Source organism: Callithrix jacchus, chromosome 3 (assembly GCF_049354715.1).
Source record: "Callithrix jacchus isolate 240 chromosome 3, calJac240_pri, whole genome shotgun sequence".
Lineage (NCBI taxonomy): Eukaryota > Metazoa > Chordata > Mammalia > Primates > Cebidae > Callithrix > Callithrix jacchus.
The window spans coordinates 29,372,041-29,390,354 of NC_133504.1; the positions used below are offsets into that span (position 1 = coordinate 29,372,041).

The following is an 18,314-nucleotide window of genomic DNA, read 5'->3' on the forward strand; positions in this document are numbered from 1 at the left end:
AAAAAAAAAAGTTCAGTAGTCACTGAATTAAAGCCCATTCCAATGCATTATGACCTCATCTTAACTTGATGACATCTGTAAAAATCCTATCCTATTTCCACGTAAGCATAAGGTCACATTTACAGGCACTGGGAGTTAGGAATTAAACAAGTCATTTTGGAGTATCCAATTCTACCCAGCACACTGAGTCAATGTTAAAGGGAAGCTAGGAGATAGAACTGAAGTTGTGTTGTTTTTATTTCATATTGCCTTCTTCTCTGTGTGTCTATACCATTTTCTATTTAGTCTCTTACAGGGACACTTGTCTTGGGATTTAGGCCCACCAGGATAACGTAGGATAACCGCTTCAACTGGAGGTCCTTAATAAGTATATCTGCAAAGGTTTTTCTGCAGGTAACAGTAACACATTTCAGGGGTTAGGACATGAATATATCCTTTTGAGAGACACCATTTAACCACTACTAGATGATGAAAACTTTTTTTGTAGAGATCGGGTCTCCCTATGATGCCCAGGCTGGTCTCAAACTTCTGGCCTCAGCCAATCCTCCTGCCTTGGCTTCCCAATCTGCTGGAATTAAAAGGTGTTAGAATTTAAAAACAGACTATATCTTCACCTTTTCTGAAATGGCGTGAGTATATTCTTGCCTGGAGTAGATTAAATTACTCCTCAAGGTCATTCCTAACTTATTTAATTATCTAAGTTTATGATCTTATCAGAATTTGAGTTTTCAAGATCTTATTTAAAGAGGAGAAAATAAATTCAAGGCAAATCTAATGTAAGTAAGTCAGACAAAGTATTCTTTTTTCAATAGGTTTAAATTCACAAAAATGATTTCTTCAGGAGTACAAAGCATGTTCATACTAAACTCTTAACAAGAAAGATTTTTTTAACATTTAGAAACTTATAAAATGATGTAAATCTGAAAGACAGGCCAAGTTATGGCCTGAATTAATATTTATTCAGCATAATTAATTTTTAATGTTTATTAATATTTATTTATTCAGCTTTAATCATCTCAAATCATTTGTGACATATAGGTCAGACTTGGACATCGAGAAGATTTAAAAGATACAATATGTGCCAAAACCAAGTTTCAGGGGGGATATTTTGTCCTTTCTGTGTCTGTACAAACTCCTTCCCTTATCCCCAAAGTTTAAAAACTTCTCACATGTTCTGAATGTCTTAACAGGTTTAAGAAAAAATAGAAGAGGATTGTGATGAAATATGTTAACTTCCATCATCATTGTTTTTAAATCTTGAAGTTAATTAGGCATTGTGGGTTTTATATTTTAAGTATAACATAACCTGGAAGGCAAGAGTTATTTCCAAAATATGCTAATAGGCAGCCCAATAATTGAAGGACTCAACAGTAATGAGTTTCAAATGGGAAACACATAGGAGAAGAGGGCTGTTGACATGAAAGAGAATGAAGTCAACCTCTTCAGATTTCTTAGGACGTAGCCTTAGAACTTGCTTTCTAATATTCAGAGTATTCAGAAATATGTCCAAAGGTGAGGTACACAAAATTTTTCTACAAAATTCCCAATTTCAGGATTAAAATTGGGAAAACCAAGAAAAACACCACAAGCTCATGTAGACAAGCACATAGTGTCATATCCTGTATTGACAAGTCTTCAAAGGCTAGTTCCATGAAGTAACCACACCAAGCCCAGAAACCAAGTCAGCCCACCAAAATCTATAATTTTCCCGCCAAAGCAAAGTAAATTTACCATAAATTCATGCAAGAGTATATAGCACCTAATTCTCCTCTTATGTCCTAGTTGTTCAAATCAGTGATGTCTAAAGTAGAGTAATGCAGGATTTTTCTACAAGGGTAAAAAAGAACATCTGTTTATTTTTAGTCTTAAAACATAAAAAAGAAATCAAGCTTTACTTATATTTAAAATATAAACTAATGTCTTTCTATAATTCATAAATTTAAAATGCTTATATTGAGATACATAGCCATAATGTTTTTACTCATATAGATGTGTAATATTTTTACTTACATAGATACATGATTAAAATGAATTGGAGGCTCCTGATTTAACCAAACTGGAAATAATTTAAACACTTTCTTTTTTCCCTGTAAAGCATAGATCTTTACAGTTTTTTGATATCTGAATTTTATGTGGCTATAATTATATAATATAAATTATACTCATTTCAATATAAGTATAAATTATATGAAAGGTCTTGAAATTATTTGTGTCATTGTAGGCTAAATCTGGTCCACATGTTTGTACAAACAGTTCAATAGGATGGCATTTACATAAAAGCTTCCAATATATTACATCTCTAGTAAAATATCTTCCAAAAACATGAAGAACAACATTAAGAAATTATACCCAGTCATTCTTGTACTTTAGATATATTAAAGAAAACAAAAGGTGAATGAGGTCAAGTTAGTGATTTCGTCAGTCTTCATAAAAAAATCAATATTTACTAAAGCTACATACAGGACATCTTGCAATTTAAATGTTGTAGTCTTAATCTCAGGGATTTTTGGATTCCATTTACTGTCTAAATTCTCTTTCGCTCCCTGACATTTCTAAGTCACTGAAGAAGCATGTGAACTACGTAGAGATTTGTTCTAAGAACTGACCAATTACCTGTATGGGCAGGGACTCTCTTGTTCTTGTTTTAAAGCTCACTAAAACAACTGTTCCTGCTGTCATGTCAAGACAAACTGATGTGCCATGGTCACTTAGGAGAGGTGCTGTGAACATGTTATTTCTAACAGTAGTTTCAGTACAAAAACTGAAGAGATAATCTGTGCTTTCTGCCTGCCACCAGCCCTCCCCACTCTTCTAGTACAAATTCTTTTCATCTTGTAAACTCCTCCTGTTTTTCTTGAGTCTACTGTCAATAAAAGGACTTGTCCTCCCCTCCAAACAAGTGGGTATGTATGGGCTACTCAGAGGACTTCAGACCCTTAGGCACATTCATCAGTCCAAGAGTGAGAAATTGACCAAACAAGGTCAATTGGAGTCATTTTCACTATTTAACTAAATACTGTGATTTGGAGCGGGGGGCGGGGTGGAGGAACTTCTTTTCCTTTTAGATCATTGGTACCAAAGATGGTACAACCCTGGCGCTACCAGAGCCATGTTTTGCCACCAAGTGGAAAAACCATACATAAGAATAAAAATCAAAACAGAGGAAAGAAGAGTTGAGAGAGGAAGGAAAATATAAGGTATTTCATTTAACATCTGTACTTTTCTATTAGGTTGATGCAAAAGTAATTGCAGTTTTTCCATTTTTATGACAAAATCGCAATTACTTTTGCACCAACTTAATATTATATGGAGGCAATAAAGTTTCTCTTGGTGTTAGATTTTTACCAGGTGCAGCTGAGAAAAGTCCTCTAACCACAAGGGGTGATATGCTAGAATACATCCAGGCTACTACTACAATAAAGTCAGTCTTTCTTTCTAGATATATTTTCTTGAGTGGGATAAAGGTAAATCTCCAAATTGCCTAAAATCAATGGCCATAGTCACTGAATGTATCAAACATGTGAACAACACACAATACATGTCTCTTAATTCATACATACACATACACGTGGACACACACACACACACAAACACACATCTCAGAAGATTGCCCTAACAAAGCTGTAGGTAGCAGAGTACTATGCAGAGTTGTTTATTCAACAAGCATAACTAACAACAACATAATGCTTGAATTTTCTCCAGTAAAACCTACCGACCAAATAACCTGTCTATTTCTATTTTGACAGCATTCTTTTATTTTCTTGCCTTCTGATTTCTTATTGTCCCATATAGTTTATTTTAGGCCACACAGTGTTAAAAAATGATAAGCTTGGATTTTTATAATATTTCATAACTTGACAGCTTTTACATGCTGAAGATCACAGAATGGAAATTATCATCGACCTCCCAATCAAGCATTTGTTCAAGACCTTAATCAGTTTAAAGTGTTTTGCTAAGTCAACTAAATAAGTACTATTCTTTGAAGAAGACCAATAAATGATTTCACCATTTCTTAGATTATCTATTACTTGTATTTCTTAAAGAATAGGTCTCATGAGGAGCATTCCTTTAAAAGGAAAATAGAAGGAGTAAAACCACTTTCAGATCTTTCTCACTAGGAAAAGCTGATTCTTCTATTAGCTTCTTTCTCTGCTATGATGTATTATTAAAATGGAAGACACTGTTGATGGCATGTGTTATATAATAGCATTGTGGGGTACCTTTTTTTTACTTTAAGGAGAGTTTATTTTATCTTGGGCCAACTCAGAAAGCTTTTCAGAGGCCATCAGCACACTGACTTTCTTCATCTTAGATAAAAGCAAGGACGTTGCTCATACATTGATCTGAAGTTATTCAAAGCCTTAGACGGGGAAGAGAGAATTTCCTTCCTTGATACAGAGTAGCTTTCACATCATATTGACGCATTCAAAATCTGAAAACGCTTTTTAAATTGAGAATGTCAAAAGAAAATGTTCACTTTTTTGAAGTGTAAACTGGAAATGGAGACATTTTATCAGATCAAAAGAGGAATAAAATTAAAATACAGTTTAATATCAACTTTAAATGTCAATATATTCTAAAAGAGTAAATAGTGAAAAACTGGATTTAAACCATAGCAGTTATGTTGATATCTTAAATTACTGATTTGTAATTCATAAGTTGTAGATTATCATAAACTGTTTGCTTGTAGAGTGCTGAGCACATGGCTTCCAGAAAATACTTTTCTAGCAAACTTTTTGTTTGAATTACCAGATGATAAATGTTTAGGCTCTGTGGGGTATCTAGTCTCTTCTAAACTCTGCCTTTGTAGCATAAAAGCATCCATAAATGTTATATAAATAAATGTGCATGTTCCAATAAAACTTTATTGACAAAATTCAATTGGGGGCTGGGTTTGGCCTGCTGTGATAATATGTCAACCTCTGTTCTATGCCAAACTCTGAATTATCATGTGAGCTGCTAAGAATGGGATGTTGTCTGCATTTAATAAACGGAACATTTTCCTGAAAATCAAAAGATGAGTTCTCTTTCTAAATTTACCAATGTCATGTTAATAAATTCATTCTAATAGTGTTCCCTAAAGCCCAGCTTTGTTGGGTGAAGGAGAGAGATTTTTGGAAAAGGAAACGAGGGGGATTGCCAGTGAGGGAGGCTTTAGGTTCATGCTCTGATTGGAGTCAGGCCAACTTTGCCTTTGTCTACTTTATATATTTGAGTTGTACAAAATCTCATTTAAAAAAGATTCAACTTGGAAGGATTGGGTAACTTCTGTAAGTTATTTGCATAAATCACATCTAACCCTAGTTGTCAATTAAGATCATATTACAGAAAGGAATGCCTCAAGTATAGAGTGAGTCTTCTGTATAGGAAATTCAAGGAGAAAAAAAAATTAAATGAAATAAATGCCTTTGTAGAGAATCATAGAGAGCTGAGGAATAACAACAGGAGACAGATATTAGTAGTGTCAAGATGAACACGGTTCACCAGTGCTTGCAATTGCTGGCTTGTGGGGAGCATTCCACCTTGAGGTTTTCAGAAGCTGCTCCCCATGGACACAGATTTAATAGGCATCATGGAGAAAAGGATGCAGCTTTTCAGCAGTGCTCAGATCACATGTGACAGCCATAATTGAGTAAGCAAAGGGGGTGCTGAGAAGAGGGTAATGGGCTATGCAGATAGAAGGGAGCTGAGCAGATACTTAGAGGTGATTCTCACTGACAGCGAGCCATGTGAAATTGGTAGGTGTACATTGAGCTCCAAACATCTTCCTAATCCAGTGATGGAAGTTATTATCATTTTGACAGGCCTGCAAACAATGGCCACTGTCCAAATGCCGTAACACAGAGAATTAAAATTTAGGTTGCAATTCTCCCTTTTAAGCACATGAAATAAATTGGAATAGTTGGCAGAATCGGGAGCAAACAAATACTTTAATTAGATTACAACATGTGAAACTGTTCACTCACTGGCCAGCCTTAAGAATCAGCAATTTCAGAAAAGAATTACAAAATTGATACTGCAAGTAAACACAGGTTTGTGATCTGCCTAAATTTCATCCTCTAAACTCTCTCTTCATTTTTGGTTTTTAGCTCTTTAATCTTACCAGATATGACATGCAATAAATGCAATAAAGATATGACATTCCAAAACAGGGTAGACCCTCAATGAGGCTTACTGAAAACAGAGCATTCTATTCAAATGGGCAAATTTAAGCTTCTTTTAATCTCAAGAACTGAGTGAGGAAATCAGAGAAATGCAGATATGATCTCACTTCTGAGTCATGATGCTGAGAAATGCTCTACAACCAAAGCGATAGATGTAGTATGTACTTTGGCTAAGCTGCCACCAGGTGAATGGTATTACTCTTTTAAATTCCTGTAATCTAATCAGAATGGCTTCCTATAAATATAATTTATAGATTCAAGGAAAATATAGTCTAATATTTCTAATTACCAATAGTGTTTCTATAAAACTATGTATTAGAATAAATACGTAAATATTAAGTACCACTAACATGTGTTTGCACACACACACACACGCACACATACACTGAGTAAAAGCAAAAGTTCCTAACTTTTCTGTCTAGGGTACTCTTATTGTTCCAATAATTTTTTCACAGCACTCCCAGACCAAAAGAAATGTCTAATATTTCTAATTATTAACTAATTACACCAAATACTCAGTTTTGTAAAGATTTGATATCAACAAAAGAATGTAACATGATCAGTGAGGAAACTGTGAACTATCTCAAGCTTCATTGTGACCAACAGGTATCGAGGGTTGCTGTCTTTTCCTGGAAAATGTAAAATGTCCCATCGCCCTCCTATAGCACACCGGGGTGCCTTGGCACATTGTTAAGAAACCACTGGATTAAGGCAAATCCGGGAACTATTCTGTGTCTACTCTCCTATCCCAGTTAAGTTACACAACAGCCAGTATTTTAATGTTTTTTTTCTCAGCTCAATCTAAAATTGATCATTCTCTCAACTTTCATGAACAAAACAAAACTTTAAATTGACTTTACTTTGAGGCTTCAAAGAGAATCAATGGTTCTCTTAGTACTATCTGTTTACACCTCTTTCTTCTTCAGTGGGAAGGTCTCAATGGCCTTCACACAACTTAACTAGGAAAATACGCCTTGTCCTTTGCAAGGTCACAATTAATACTCTTCATTTTTCCTTAGAAGCAAAACTGAAAAAGACAGATGCAGAGTATTTCCTACATTCTGACTAGATTTCTTGAATGAAAAAAAATCTCAAAGACCATCCTTGATTAATCAGGATATTTCTAAATTAATAGTCTCTTACCACGCAAGAAGCTTGTCATTCACCTGTGGTTTCATCATAGGTTTTGACACGTACTGTAAGATTTCAACCCTCACTTATAGACAGAGATAATGGTTTCTTTATAGCCTATGTTCTTCAAGTTAGAACCTTGGAAAAATAATTTAATTAGAATATTTTTATAAAGCTATGATTCTTCACAAATATACTAGAAGTGTCATCTAACTAGAGAATAATCTTGGATGCCTCAGAAGAAAAGCTAAGAGTGTGTGTGCATGTGCGTGTGTGTGTGTATGTTTGTGTGTCCTGTCTGTCTCTATCATGAACTCATGACAGAGAGATAGAGAGGAGAAAGATAAAGACTCATATTCCTTAGAGGTATGTGAACATGAACATGTGACGATGGGAATTTGATAGAATGAGTGTAGACAGGCAGGGAGGAAGTAAGTAGGAGTGTATACTGAAAGGGTGAGCTAATCAACTGTGGTAGGCCATCGGATTTTCTCAGATCATTGGCAGTTTTCAGATAGATCTAAAGCGATTCTATCAAAACATGTTAAATACCAATGATAACCAAGGACAAATCATCACATTCCAAAAGCAATCAAAGTTGGACTGCATTATCCTTTTTCCCCACATTCCTTAGAGGCTTATCACAACAGCAACCACATGCATTATAAACAGTGTTACCCTTCATCTAGGGAACTGACTTCTTCCCCTGCTGTAGTTTAAAACCACCCTCTGCTCCCACAGTCGGTAAAATGTTCTGCATTGACTTTACACTGATCTCCTCTGAAGGCAAAAACAGATTCCTTTTGCATTAACGATTAGCAAAAATGCCAAAAGCAACAACTTTGACAAGGACCATACTATGAGCATTAAGTTTGTGTTGATAGTTTCTCTTCAATATAGTTACAAGTGCTTTGCCATTATCTATGAAATATATTGGTGCATATAGATCACCAAATCATGCAACAAATCATGAGTTTATTGGAAATAAATTACTGGATTATGTTTATTTAAGCACAAACTTTAAAATCTGAAAAAAGAAAACTGGATAAAACTGTTAAATATGGTATCAATTACATGTAGAAAGATGTTTAAAAATTATGTGAAAACATGACTGCATTGCAATTTAAACTTAAATTTCAATGAGTACCTAAATTTAAACGCCCGTAATAATTACAGGATGTGTAGCCTTAAATTAAACAAGACAACTCTTGAATTAAGTAAATGCTAATGTGGTACTATACACTAAGTAAATACTAGTTAATTGTCAAAGCAATTTTTCTGAATCTTCTCACAGTATAGTAAGATACATGTAACATATATTATATGAAGTCACCATGGGTGGGATCTGGAAGATGTAACAAGCAAAAATAAAGCCAGATGTCAGTAAAACGGTCTTTGTTACTACATTTTGAAGCCCCATACGGGAGGGAATTATTACACTTTGGCAGTAAGAACCACCCAAAATTCTAAGTTTTTATCATAATACATTTGGAACTTTCTAGAAATAGTAGCAGAAATATTATAATAAATCCCAGAAGTTTTAACATGTAAATAGTCATGGCAATCCCCTTTTCTCTCTGGTGAATCTGAAAGATGTCTTGAAGATTGATGATATATCAAAACCGTCTTAGTAAAATATTTCCGGAGAGAGAAGCAACATGGCTGATTACTAGCAGCTCAGGATTGTAGCTCCCAGTGAAAGCACAGAGAACAAGAGGATGCCACACTTTCAGATGAATTTTTGTTGCTTACATACCAGGAGATTCCCAGCGGAGGAGCCCCATGGGTCTCCAGCATGACTCTTGTGGCCAGCACGGTGGTTTTGCCAGGGCCCCAGCACAGCAGTTCTTGGTACAGAGTAAACAGGACTGGGTCCCCTTTTGGTCAATATTTGGAGCTCCAGGAAGGCAGAGTCGCCTATTCAACTGATTGAAAAAGAGACTCAAGAAGGAAGCCAGACTGCAGACTCCTGGGCAGAAAAGCACCATGAATCTTAACACCACTGTTTTAGCCAATGCAGTGGGTTGCTCAGATTCCAGCACTGGGAATCAACAAATTCGACGTCCACTCAGAGACCTAATTTGAAAGTCAGTAATTACAAAGACAACAGGTAGATAAATTTACAATGATGGGAAGAAACCAGCATAAAAAGGCTGAGAATACCCAAAATCAGAATGCCTTTCCCTCTACAGGGGATCACAGTTCCTCATCAACAAGGGAACAAGGCCTGATGGAGAACAAGTGCATTCCATTAACAGAATTAGGCTTCAGAAGGTGGATAATAAGAAACTTCCTTGAGTTAAAAGAACATGTTCTAGCCCAATGTAAAGAAACTAAGAACCTTGAAAAAAGGTTTCATGAAATCCTAACAAGAATAGACAATTTAGAGAGGAATATAAGTGAATTAATGGAACTGAAGAATACAATGTGAGAACTCCGCGAATTATGCACAGGTTGTAACAGTAGAATTGATTAAGCAGAAGAAAGGATATCAGAGGTCGAAGACCAACTTAATGAAATGAAACGAGAAGACAAGATTAGAGAAGAAAGAGAAAAAAGGAATGAGCAAAGTCTCCAAGAAATATGGGACTATGTGAAAAGACCTAATTACATTGGATAGGTGTACCTGAATGTCATGAAGAGAATGAATCCAAGCTGGAAAATATTCTTCAGAATATTATTCAGGAAAACTTTTCTAACCTAGTAAGGCAGGACAATACTCAACTCCAGGTAATACAGAGAACACCCCACAGATATTCCTCAAGTAGAGCAACCCCAAGACACATAATCGTTAGATTCACCAGGGTTTAAATAAAGGAGAAAATTCTAAGGGCAACTAGAGAGACAGGTCAGGTTACCCATAAAGGGAAGCCTATCAGACTCCCAGCAGATCTCTCAGCAGAAACCCTACAAACTAGAAGAGAGTGGGGATAAATATTCAATATCCTCAAAGAAAAGAATTTCAACCCAGAATCTCATATCTAGCCAAACTAAGCTTCATAAATGAAGGAAAAATAAAATTCTTTATGAACAAGCAAGCACTCAGAGATTTCATCACCACTAGGCCTGCTTTACAAGAGCTTCTGAAAGAAGCACTATACACAGAAAGGAACAACCAGTATCAGTCATCCCAAAAACTTAACAAAAGGTAAACAGTATCTCCATAATAAAGAATCTATATCAACTAATGGGTGAAATAGCCAGCTAGCATTAAATGACAATATTAAACTCTCAAATATCAGTATTAATCCTAAATTTAAATGGACTAAATGCCTCAATCAAAGATACAGACAGGCAAATTGAATAAAAAGTCAAAACCCATCAGTATGCTGTATCCAGATCCATGTCATAAGCAAGGACACACAAAGACTCAAAACAAAGGGTTGGTGGAAGACTCATCAATCAAATGGAGAGCAAAAAAAACAGGAGTTGTAATTTTCGTCTCTAACAAAATAGACTTTAATCGTAACAAAGACTAAAAGAAACAAAGAAGGACATTACATAATGGTAAAAGGATCAATGCAACAACAGGAGTCAATGATCATAAATATGTATGCACCCAATAGAGAAACACCCAGATACATAAGAAAAGTTCTTAATGACTTATAAAGAGAATTGGACTCCCAAACAATAATAGCAGGAGACTTTGACACCACATTGTTAATATTCGATAGATCAACGAGATAGAAAATTAACAGGGCCATCTATGATTTGAACTCAGACCTGGAACAAGCAAACTCAGTGAATATTTATAGAATTCTTCACCCCAGGTCCACAGAACATACATTTTTCTCAGTATCACATTACACCTATTTTGAAAGTGACCGCATAATTGGAAGTAAATCACTCTTCAGCATTTGCATAGCATTTCACAGACTTAAATGAAATATTGGTTGGCTGATTGTTGTTTTCTTTCCTCATTCCTTCCTGTCTCTGCTGTTAAGCACAATTATCAGCATAAAAGAGATTTTTAATACCTATTTTTAGACTGCATTCTAGCCTGGGCAATAGAGCAAGACTCCTGTTCTCTCTTTCCCTTTCTCTTTCTCTTTCTTTCTTTCTAATAAAAAAAGGAATTCTATTTATTATTATTATTACTTTTGAGATGGCATCTCACTTGTGGCCCAGGCTGGAGTGCAGTGGTGCAGTCTCGGCTCACTGCAACCTCTGCCTTCAGGGTTCGAGCAATTCTCCCACTTTGGCTTCCTGGGTGGCAGGTGTGCACTACCATGCCTGGCTAATCTTTGTGTTTTTGGTGGACGGGGTTTCGCTATGTTGGTTAGGCTGGATTCCACCTGCCTTGGCCTCCCAGGGGTGCTGAAATTGCAGGCGTGAGCTGCCATACCCAGCTTACTTATTATTTTTATGTGTTTGGCAGGGTGCAGCAGCTCACGCCTGTGGTCCTGGCACTTTGGGATGCTGAGGTGGGTGGACCATCTGAGGTCAGGAGTTCTAGACCAGCCTGGCCAGCATGGCGGGACCCTGACTCTGCTAGAAATGAAGGAAGATTGATCAGGCTTGGGGTGGTGCATTCCTGTGGTCCCAGCTACTAGGGAGGCTGTGGCAGAGGAATCTCAAATCCAGGAGACAGAAGTTGTCCGGTGGGTGGGGATTGTGCCGCTGCCCTCCAGCCTGGGCAACAGAACAAATCTCTGTCTCAAAAAACAAACAAACAAACAAACAAACAAACAAACTTATTTTTGGAGAAACAGGATTTCCCTATGTTGTCCAGGTTGTAAAAAAAAAAGAAAAAAAAATATTTTCAAGGAATTTTTTAATCAGAGAATTGCAGACTTTAAAACAGTCATTACTGTAAATATTCCTTTGCTAACCTCCCTGTTTCAATTCTTTCTCTGTAAAATGGAGATAATAATACTGCCAACCTCATAAGGTCTTCACAAAAGCTAAACGAGTTAGTACACAGCTACAAATTCACAGAGACATGTAAGTTTGAAGTCATTTCTCTTTTAGAGAGACAATACCGTATATCACCATATTATGTAACACTCTATAATCAAACACAATATTTCTGCAGAGCTTATAAGTGAGATAAAGATTATAAATTATAAATTAAAAACTGTCCATTAAGGATAGTTTTTGCTCCCAAATGAATTCAGGTCACGTCTGATCATGCTGCTAATTGGGCTTAAAACAAACTTTTCTTGAATTTTAGACTCATGGACAAGGAACTGTAGTTCTGTATATGTAGAACCCGTGGCATTATATCCGAAATACAGTAATAATTAAGCATGTATTTTTCTTTCTTTTTTCTTTTCTTTGCTCTGGAGTCTTTCTCTTTTGCCCAGGCCAGCAGTGGCGTGATCTCAGCCCATTGCAGCCTCCACCTCCTTGATTCATGCAATTCTCCTGCCTCAGCCTCCTAGTAGCCGAGATTACAGGCATGTGCCACCATGCCTGGTTAATTTTTTATTTTTTTAGTGAAGATGGAGTTTCACCATGTTGGCCAGACTGGTCACGCACTCCTGACCTCAATTAATCCACTCGCCTCGGCCTCCCAAAATGCTAGAATTACAGGTGTGAGCCACTGTGCCCAGCCAGCGTGCATTTTCAATCATTGTATTTTAGTATTATTGTTACCCAATTTGAAATTTGAGATGATAATATTTTCCTCCTTTCTTTCTTCCTTCCTTGCTTCTTTTCTTCCTTCCTTCCTTTCTCCTTCTCCCCTTCCTTCCCTCCCTTCCTTCCTCCCTTCTCTTTCTTTCAACAAATAACCAACAAGGGCATTTTAATTATAAAGCACAATGTGAAAAGATAATTTGGGTAGTGCTCACATAAAATACAATTCCTTTCCCTGGTCCAAGGACCAGTAACATTTCTAAAATGATAACTTTTTTGTTGCTACATAAATTGTTTATCACCGCAAGCAAAAATTATAGCCTTCCTATAGCCATACATTGCAGCTATCACATATATGTTTAAAAAGGCAATAATTGAATTAAATTAGCAAGTAAATGTCAGCTGGTTTAATTGTGTCACTATAATTGTTGCCATAATTGTGATTACCATTTCTCTTATTACCACTTAGGAAAAATGAAAAAACTTTAACAACTCCTTTACAAACTGCTCTTAACATGAATAACTAAACAATACACAGGTAAATTTCACCTTGACATTTTCCAGGGAACCCCTCCCCAAGAAAATGAGATTTCGAATGTGATTACTGATTTAATACCAGAACTGATAAAAGAAACAAAAATGAACTGGAGCAACACCCTATACTATTCAAAAGAGTATTGATCAAAGCCAAATCATTGTTAAATAATGTTTTACACTAAAGAGATGAAAATCTTCAAAGCATTCTCCATTAATTCCATAAGAAAGTAACATATGTTTGGTTCAAATCTGTACAGGAAAAAAACCTCTTGGAGCAAAATGCTAAGTATTTCTTTCAACATAATGACAACCAATCACATTCTAGGGTCTCTCTAAATCCAATTCTAATTTCTAAATGAGACAGACTCTTCTGCTGAAGGCGTTTTCACCATTTTCCCAGTTGTTCAACTGCTGTATCTACATTCTTAGAATTTAAGAGACAAAAACTGAGGCTTTTGTGCATTTATAACTAACTTTGCCTACTTTGAATATGATACCATAGAAAGCAGAGATAATATCTCTTATCTCCTAGAGTTATTGTGTGAGTCAAATTTAATTTCAATAAACATTTACTTTCAACTTACTACTTGCCCAATAAAGATATATAAAAGGTTGTTGAATCTATGAAACAACAGAAAATGATAACATTATTTACTCTTAAGCTATTGCAAATCAGAGAGAAAACAAAAAATTGATGTAGAGAATCACATTTATACATGTCTTTAAGCAGTGAACTTAGGTAGATTCATCTTTAAACCCTTTAATGAAAAGCTCACAAGAGCCATTTATTAGTCATATTCTAAAAAGTCAGATACAGGCTATTTTGCATGTATTATTATTTTTTTTTGGTCCCTTATGGGATTTACATTATATGCTCTGTGCTGGTTAAACCAATGTGACTTTGCTCTTTTCCTTAACCATCTAGGGGAGGCAGGAACAAAGGAGAATATTGATAAACCTGGAAGTAGGGCCAGAGAGTGTCAGAGAAGGAAGCCTTTGAGAAGGTGAAGATGTGGTAGCCAATAACTCATGTAAAAGGATGCAACTCCAGTCTCAGAGTCCAGAAACTCTCCCACAACCAAGATCTGCTCACACAGATGAAGGAAAGTTAAGGGAGACATAAGGGCTGCATAGTCTTTCTTGTTGCAAAGTCTGAGGGTCCAGATCCAGACTGAGGCTCTTGCTTCATGCCAGTACCCCTCTGCACATTTTCTATACAAACTCTTAAATCCCACCCTGTTCCTTCTCCAACAACCATTTGGAAGTAGCATCTTTCTGAGAGGTGAAGTCCTCACCACCTAGGACACAGGGAAAAGCACTAAGAGGTGCCATGATGGTCCTGGGGATATCCACAAGTCACTCGTCTCCGATCCTCAGACAGAATTAATTCACTATGAGCTGTATCTGGATCCAGAGTCACATTGACTGTAATCCCAATACTGTCGGAGGCTGAGGCAGGTAGAACACTTGAGTCCAAGAGTTCGAAACCAGTCTGGGCAACATGGCAAAACCCCATCTCTTGATGGCTCATGAACATTTCTTCACATCAAAGTAAAGCTCAGAAACACTGCACATAGTATGAAGCTCTACGGAGAAGACCTCTGATGTTCCCAGCGTCACAGCCCAACTCCTGCTCACAGTGTCATTCACATTCTACAGCAGTTTTGGGGCTGGGCCATGACATTTTTCCTCCAGTTCCAGATGTGGCTTCTTCAGTTCAGCCTCAGATTGGCCCCATGGTCCCTCAGTCTACTCAGAGTCTGTTCTTCCTTCTCCTGTCTCCAGAGATAAAACTTCTGCTACTCATGTGGTAAACTCTGTAGATTCTTAAAGTCAAATTCCATATTTTTGTCTCTGAATGTGTATCTTCTCATGAGGAGATATAAAATTGCAATTTTCATTATTGGTGTCTAAACTCATGCAGTGGGAGTGTATAATCTGGGCAATTTGAATCTATGCTTTTGAGTTTCAGTCCTCAAACGTGGCCCAAATAAACTCTGTACTTATTTTCCATTTAGTTATGTGCATTGCTATGAACACACCTTCTGCTCTGTACATTCCTATTCGAGTTGCCTCAATTTTGTCACAGCTTTCTGGAGCTTTTCCTTGTAACCCTGGCATACAGCTTCAACAAGATCTGTGGTGTGCCTTTTGTGCTGCGATGCCCTCTCACAGTGCCAGAGATGAGCTGCCCCTCATTGTCACAGAACAGGTGAAGCTGTTCCTGGTATCCTAAGGTATCACTGAAGCAAGCCACTGTGCTGAGTTCATCACTGAGGTTGAATAGATTTTGTCCTTGGGTTAGATTAGAATCATCCACTCCACTTAGTTTTCCAATTGCACTATTACTGCAATACATTCATACAATGGCATACTATGCTGAGACAGAAATGCAGAAAACAGAACAATATGATATGGCACATGTGATAAATCCAATAAAATACTAAAAAAAATAGCAAGTTGTAAAATATATACAATATATGACATATATGTGGTTTAAAATATGCGGAATAAAGTTTTATGTTTTATGTAGCTATATACATGTATAGTAAAAGTAAAAATATATAAATAAAAATGATCAATGGTAAATTCAGCATGGTTACATCTCCATAAAGGAAGAGAAATAAGTGCTCTTAAAGAAGAGACACAAAAGGTTTTAACCAAGTCTAAAATAGTTCATTTCTATACCACGAACATCTGAAATGATCATGAGAGCATGCTAAGATTTGTTCAAGCTAAGCACGGATGATCATAGACATTTATTGTTTTAATTATTTTACTTTTATGTTTGAATATTTCATAATTTTAATACAAAGAAGCCCAAATGGATGTGTGCCTGATAGGTGAAAAAAAGACAAAGAACAGACCATGCTATGTAAGGCTTTTCTCTTGGAAACTGTTCATGTTCTACGTGCCACTCTGATCTTCTGGTAATCTCTTTAGCAGCAAAATGCCAAATTTTTTGAAGACTGAAAATAAATATATATAACACTAGGCACTCAGTATGACTCTCAGTCTATGCTCTATACTCTCTTTTAATCATTTCTAAAGTCTTCTATAAAATTTTTGCCAGTTTACAGGTAAGGAAATCCAGGTGCAAAGTAATCTGCTCATGATCATGCAGCTGTGGCAGAGCTGAGACACAAACCCATACAAGTGTGGACACAAAGCTCATTCTCTTTTGTCAATATTGTATTGGAAAACCATAAAAACCAGCCACGGAAGGAAGGAAGGAATTCAAAGTTTTGTCAGAGAAGCAGTAAGGACATAGCTGAGGCTGAGTCTGCTAGAAGCCAGTATAGGTGAAGAAATTCTTTTAAAATATGCGATCTGAGCCATGCTTCAGGTAATATCTTATTACTGCATTAAAAGCAGAAAGTAGAACACAGGTGAGGAAAATTTAAAAAGGAGTGTGAACTCATGGCAGAAACGGTTCATTTCCTCGGCGCATGAAGGGAGAGTGAGAATTATACAAAAGAGAAAACAGACGAAAGAGAGAATAGCCCTTGTGAAAAATTTTTAAAAACAGATCCAAATCAGAAAAGAAATTAAGTGATAGAAAACAGATGAAGACTATTACAATATAAAAATAAGGAAAACAGAAGAATCAAGCATTAGCTTCTGAAATTTGAATTATTCCAAACTACTGAGGCAGAAAGAGGAGCTGAATCATCTGATTTCAAAGGTAGGAAAATTGGAACAAATGATTAATTGAGGGAGAAATGGGGAGCAGAATTGTGGTTTGTTTATTTTTGGAGGTTAGATGGAAGACTCTTTTGAAATGTATTAAAAGCATCTGATTCCACATAAGGAACTTTGGAAAGTGAAACAGGGAAAAGAATTCTGCTTCTGTTTTCCCTGAGCCTTCTGCAAGTACTTAGGTGGTGGGTGTGTTTGGGTGGAAACATGAGCTTTTTGTTGAACACCCTCTGATTCTCCCCCTCCCACCTGAAGTCCTAAAGCTGTGTTTATGACAACACAATCATTTCTACAGTAACTAAAGAACTGTCAGCAAAAGAGGATTACTGCTTAAGTTGAGGAATAAGCAACTAACAAAATGCTTAAACCACAAAGCACAGGCTTCCATGCCAATATTCAAGTGACAAAGCCAAAGTAACGCAAATACGGAAAATGTTGTGTGCTGGACAACCCCAACTGACCTTCTAGAAACTGGTCTTTAAACTTAGTGGAAAGATTTCTACAGAATAACCCAACAGTGTCAGATTTGATATATTTTGCTGAGTCCTCAAACACAAATTTATTAGGGGGTATCTAAACTCGATACATGGCCTCTGGCTTGTAAACTACTCCCATTCCTGTATCATATACAGAATTCAAACTCAGCTATTTGGATTCTGTGATAAAAATTATGAATTCCTTGTGAAGGTTTGAAATGGGCCAAACTCCATCAAAAAATAAAACGTTTTTTTTTTTAAGTAAATTATCTGTTCAATGAATGTTGCCTAAGAAAAACCGTGATGTACTGCCATTGTAGGAAAAACCGTGATGTATTGCCATTGTAGGAAAGTTATCAGACCATCTACTAATGCAGTAATAGAAAGGCTACCACGTGGTCTTCTGCAGTGAGCTCACTGCCCTTCTCTTTGCTAATTCGATTTCACCCTTCTCTTTTTCCCATGTGTTAACAACAAATTATTTATATGCTTAACAAGTTATAGTATAGGAAAAAATCTTTTTAGTATGTTAGTACATGTTAAGGAAAAATGTAATTGGAAAAGAAATGTTATCTTCCTGAAGCAAATATTCATTCTAAATAAAAGAAAGCTATAAATTGCCTCCTTTACATTTTTAGCTGCTGAACCATGTCTTAGATCCTGTATTTTAATCTGCCGGAGAGCAAGTCATAAATTGATACAGAACAGGACTGATATCATGAAAGGA

General features: G+C 36.4%; 1 pseudogene; it reads right to left on the minus strand.

Annotated features, from left to right (window-relative positions):
• Window positions 1–14,293: 14,293 nt before the first annotated feature.
• Window positions 14,294–15,771, minus strand: LOC100402917 (E3 ubiquitin-protein ligase TRIM38-like; annotated as a pseudogene).
• Window positions 15,772–18,314: the final 2,543 nt, after the last annotated feature.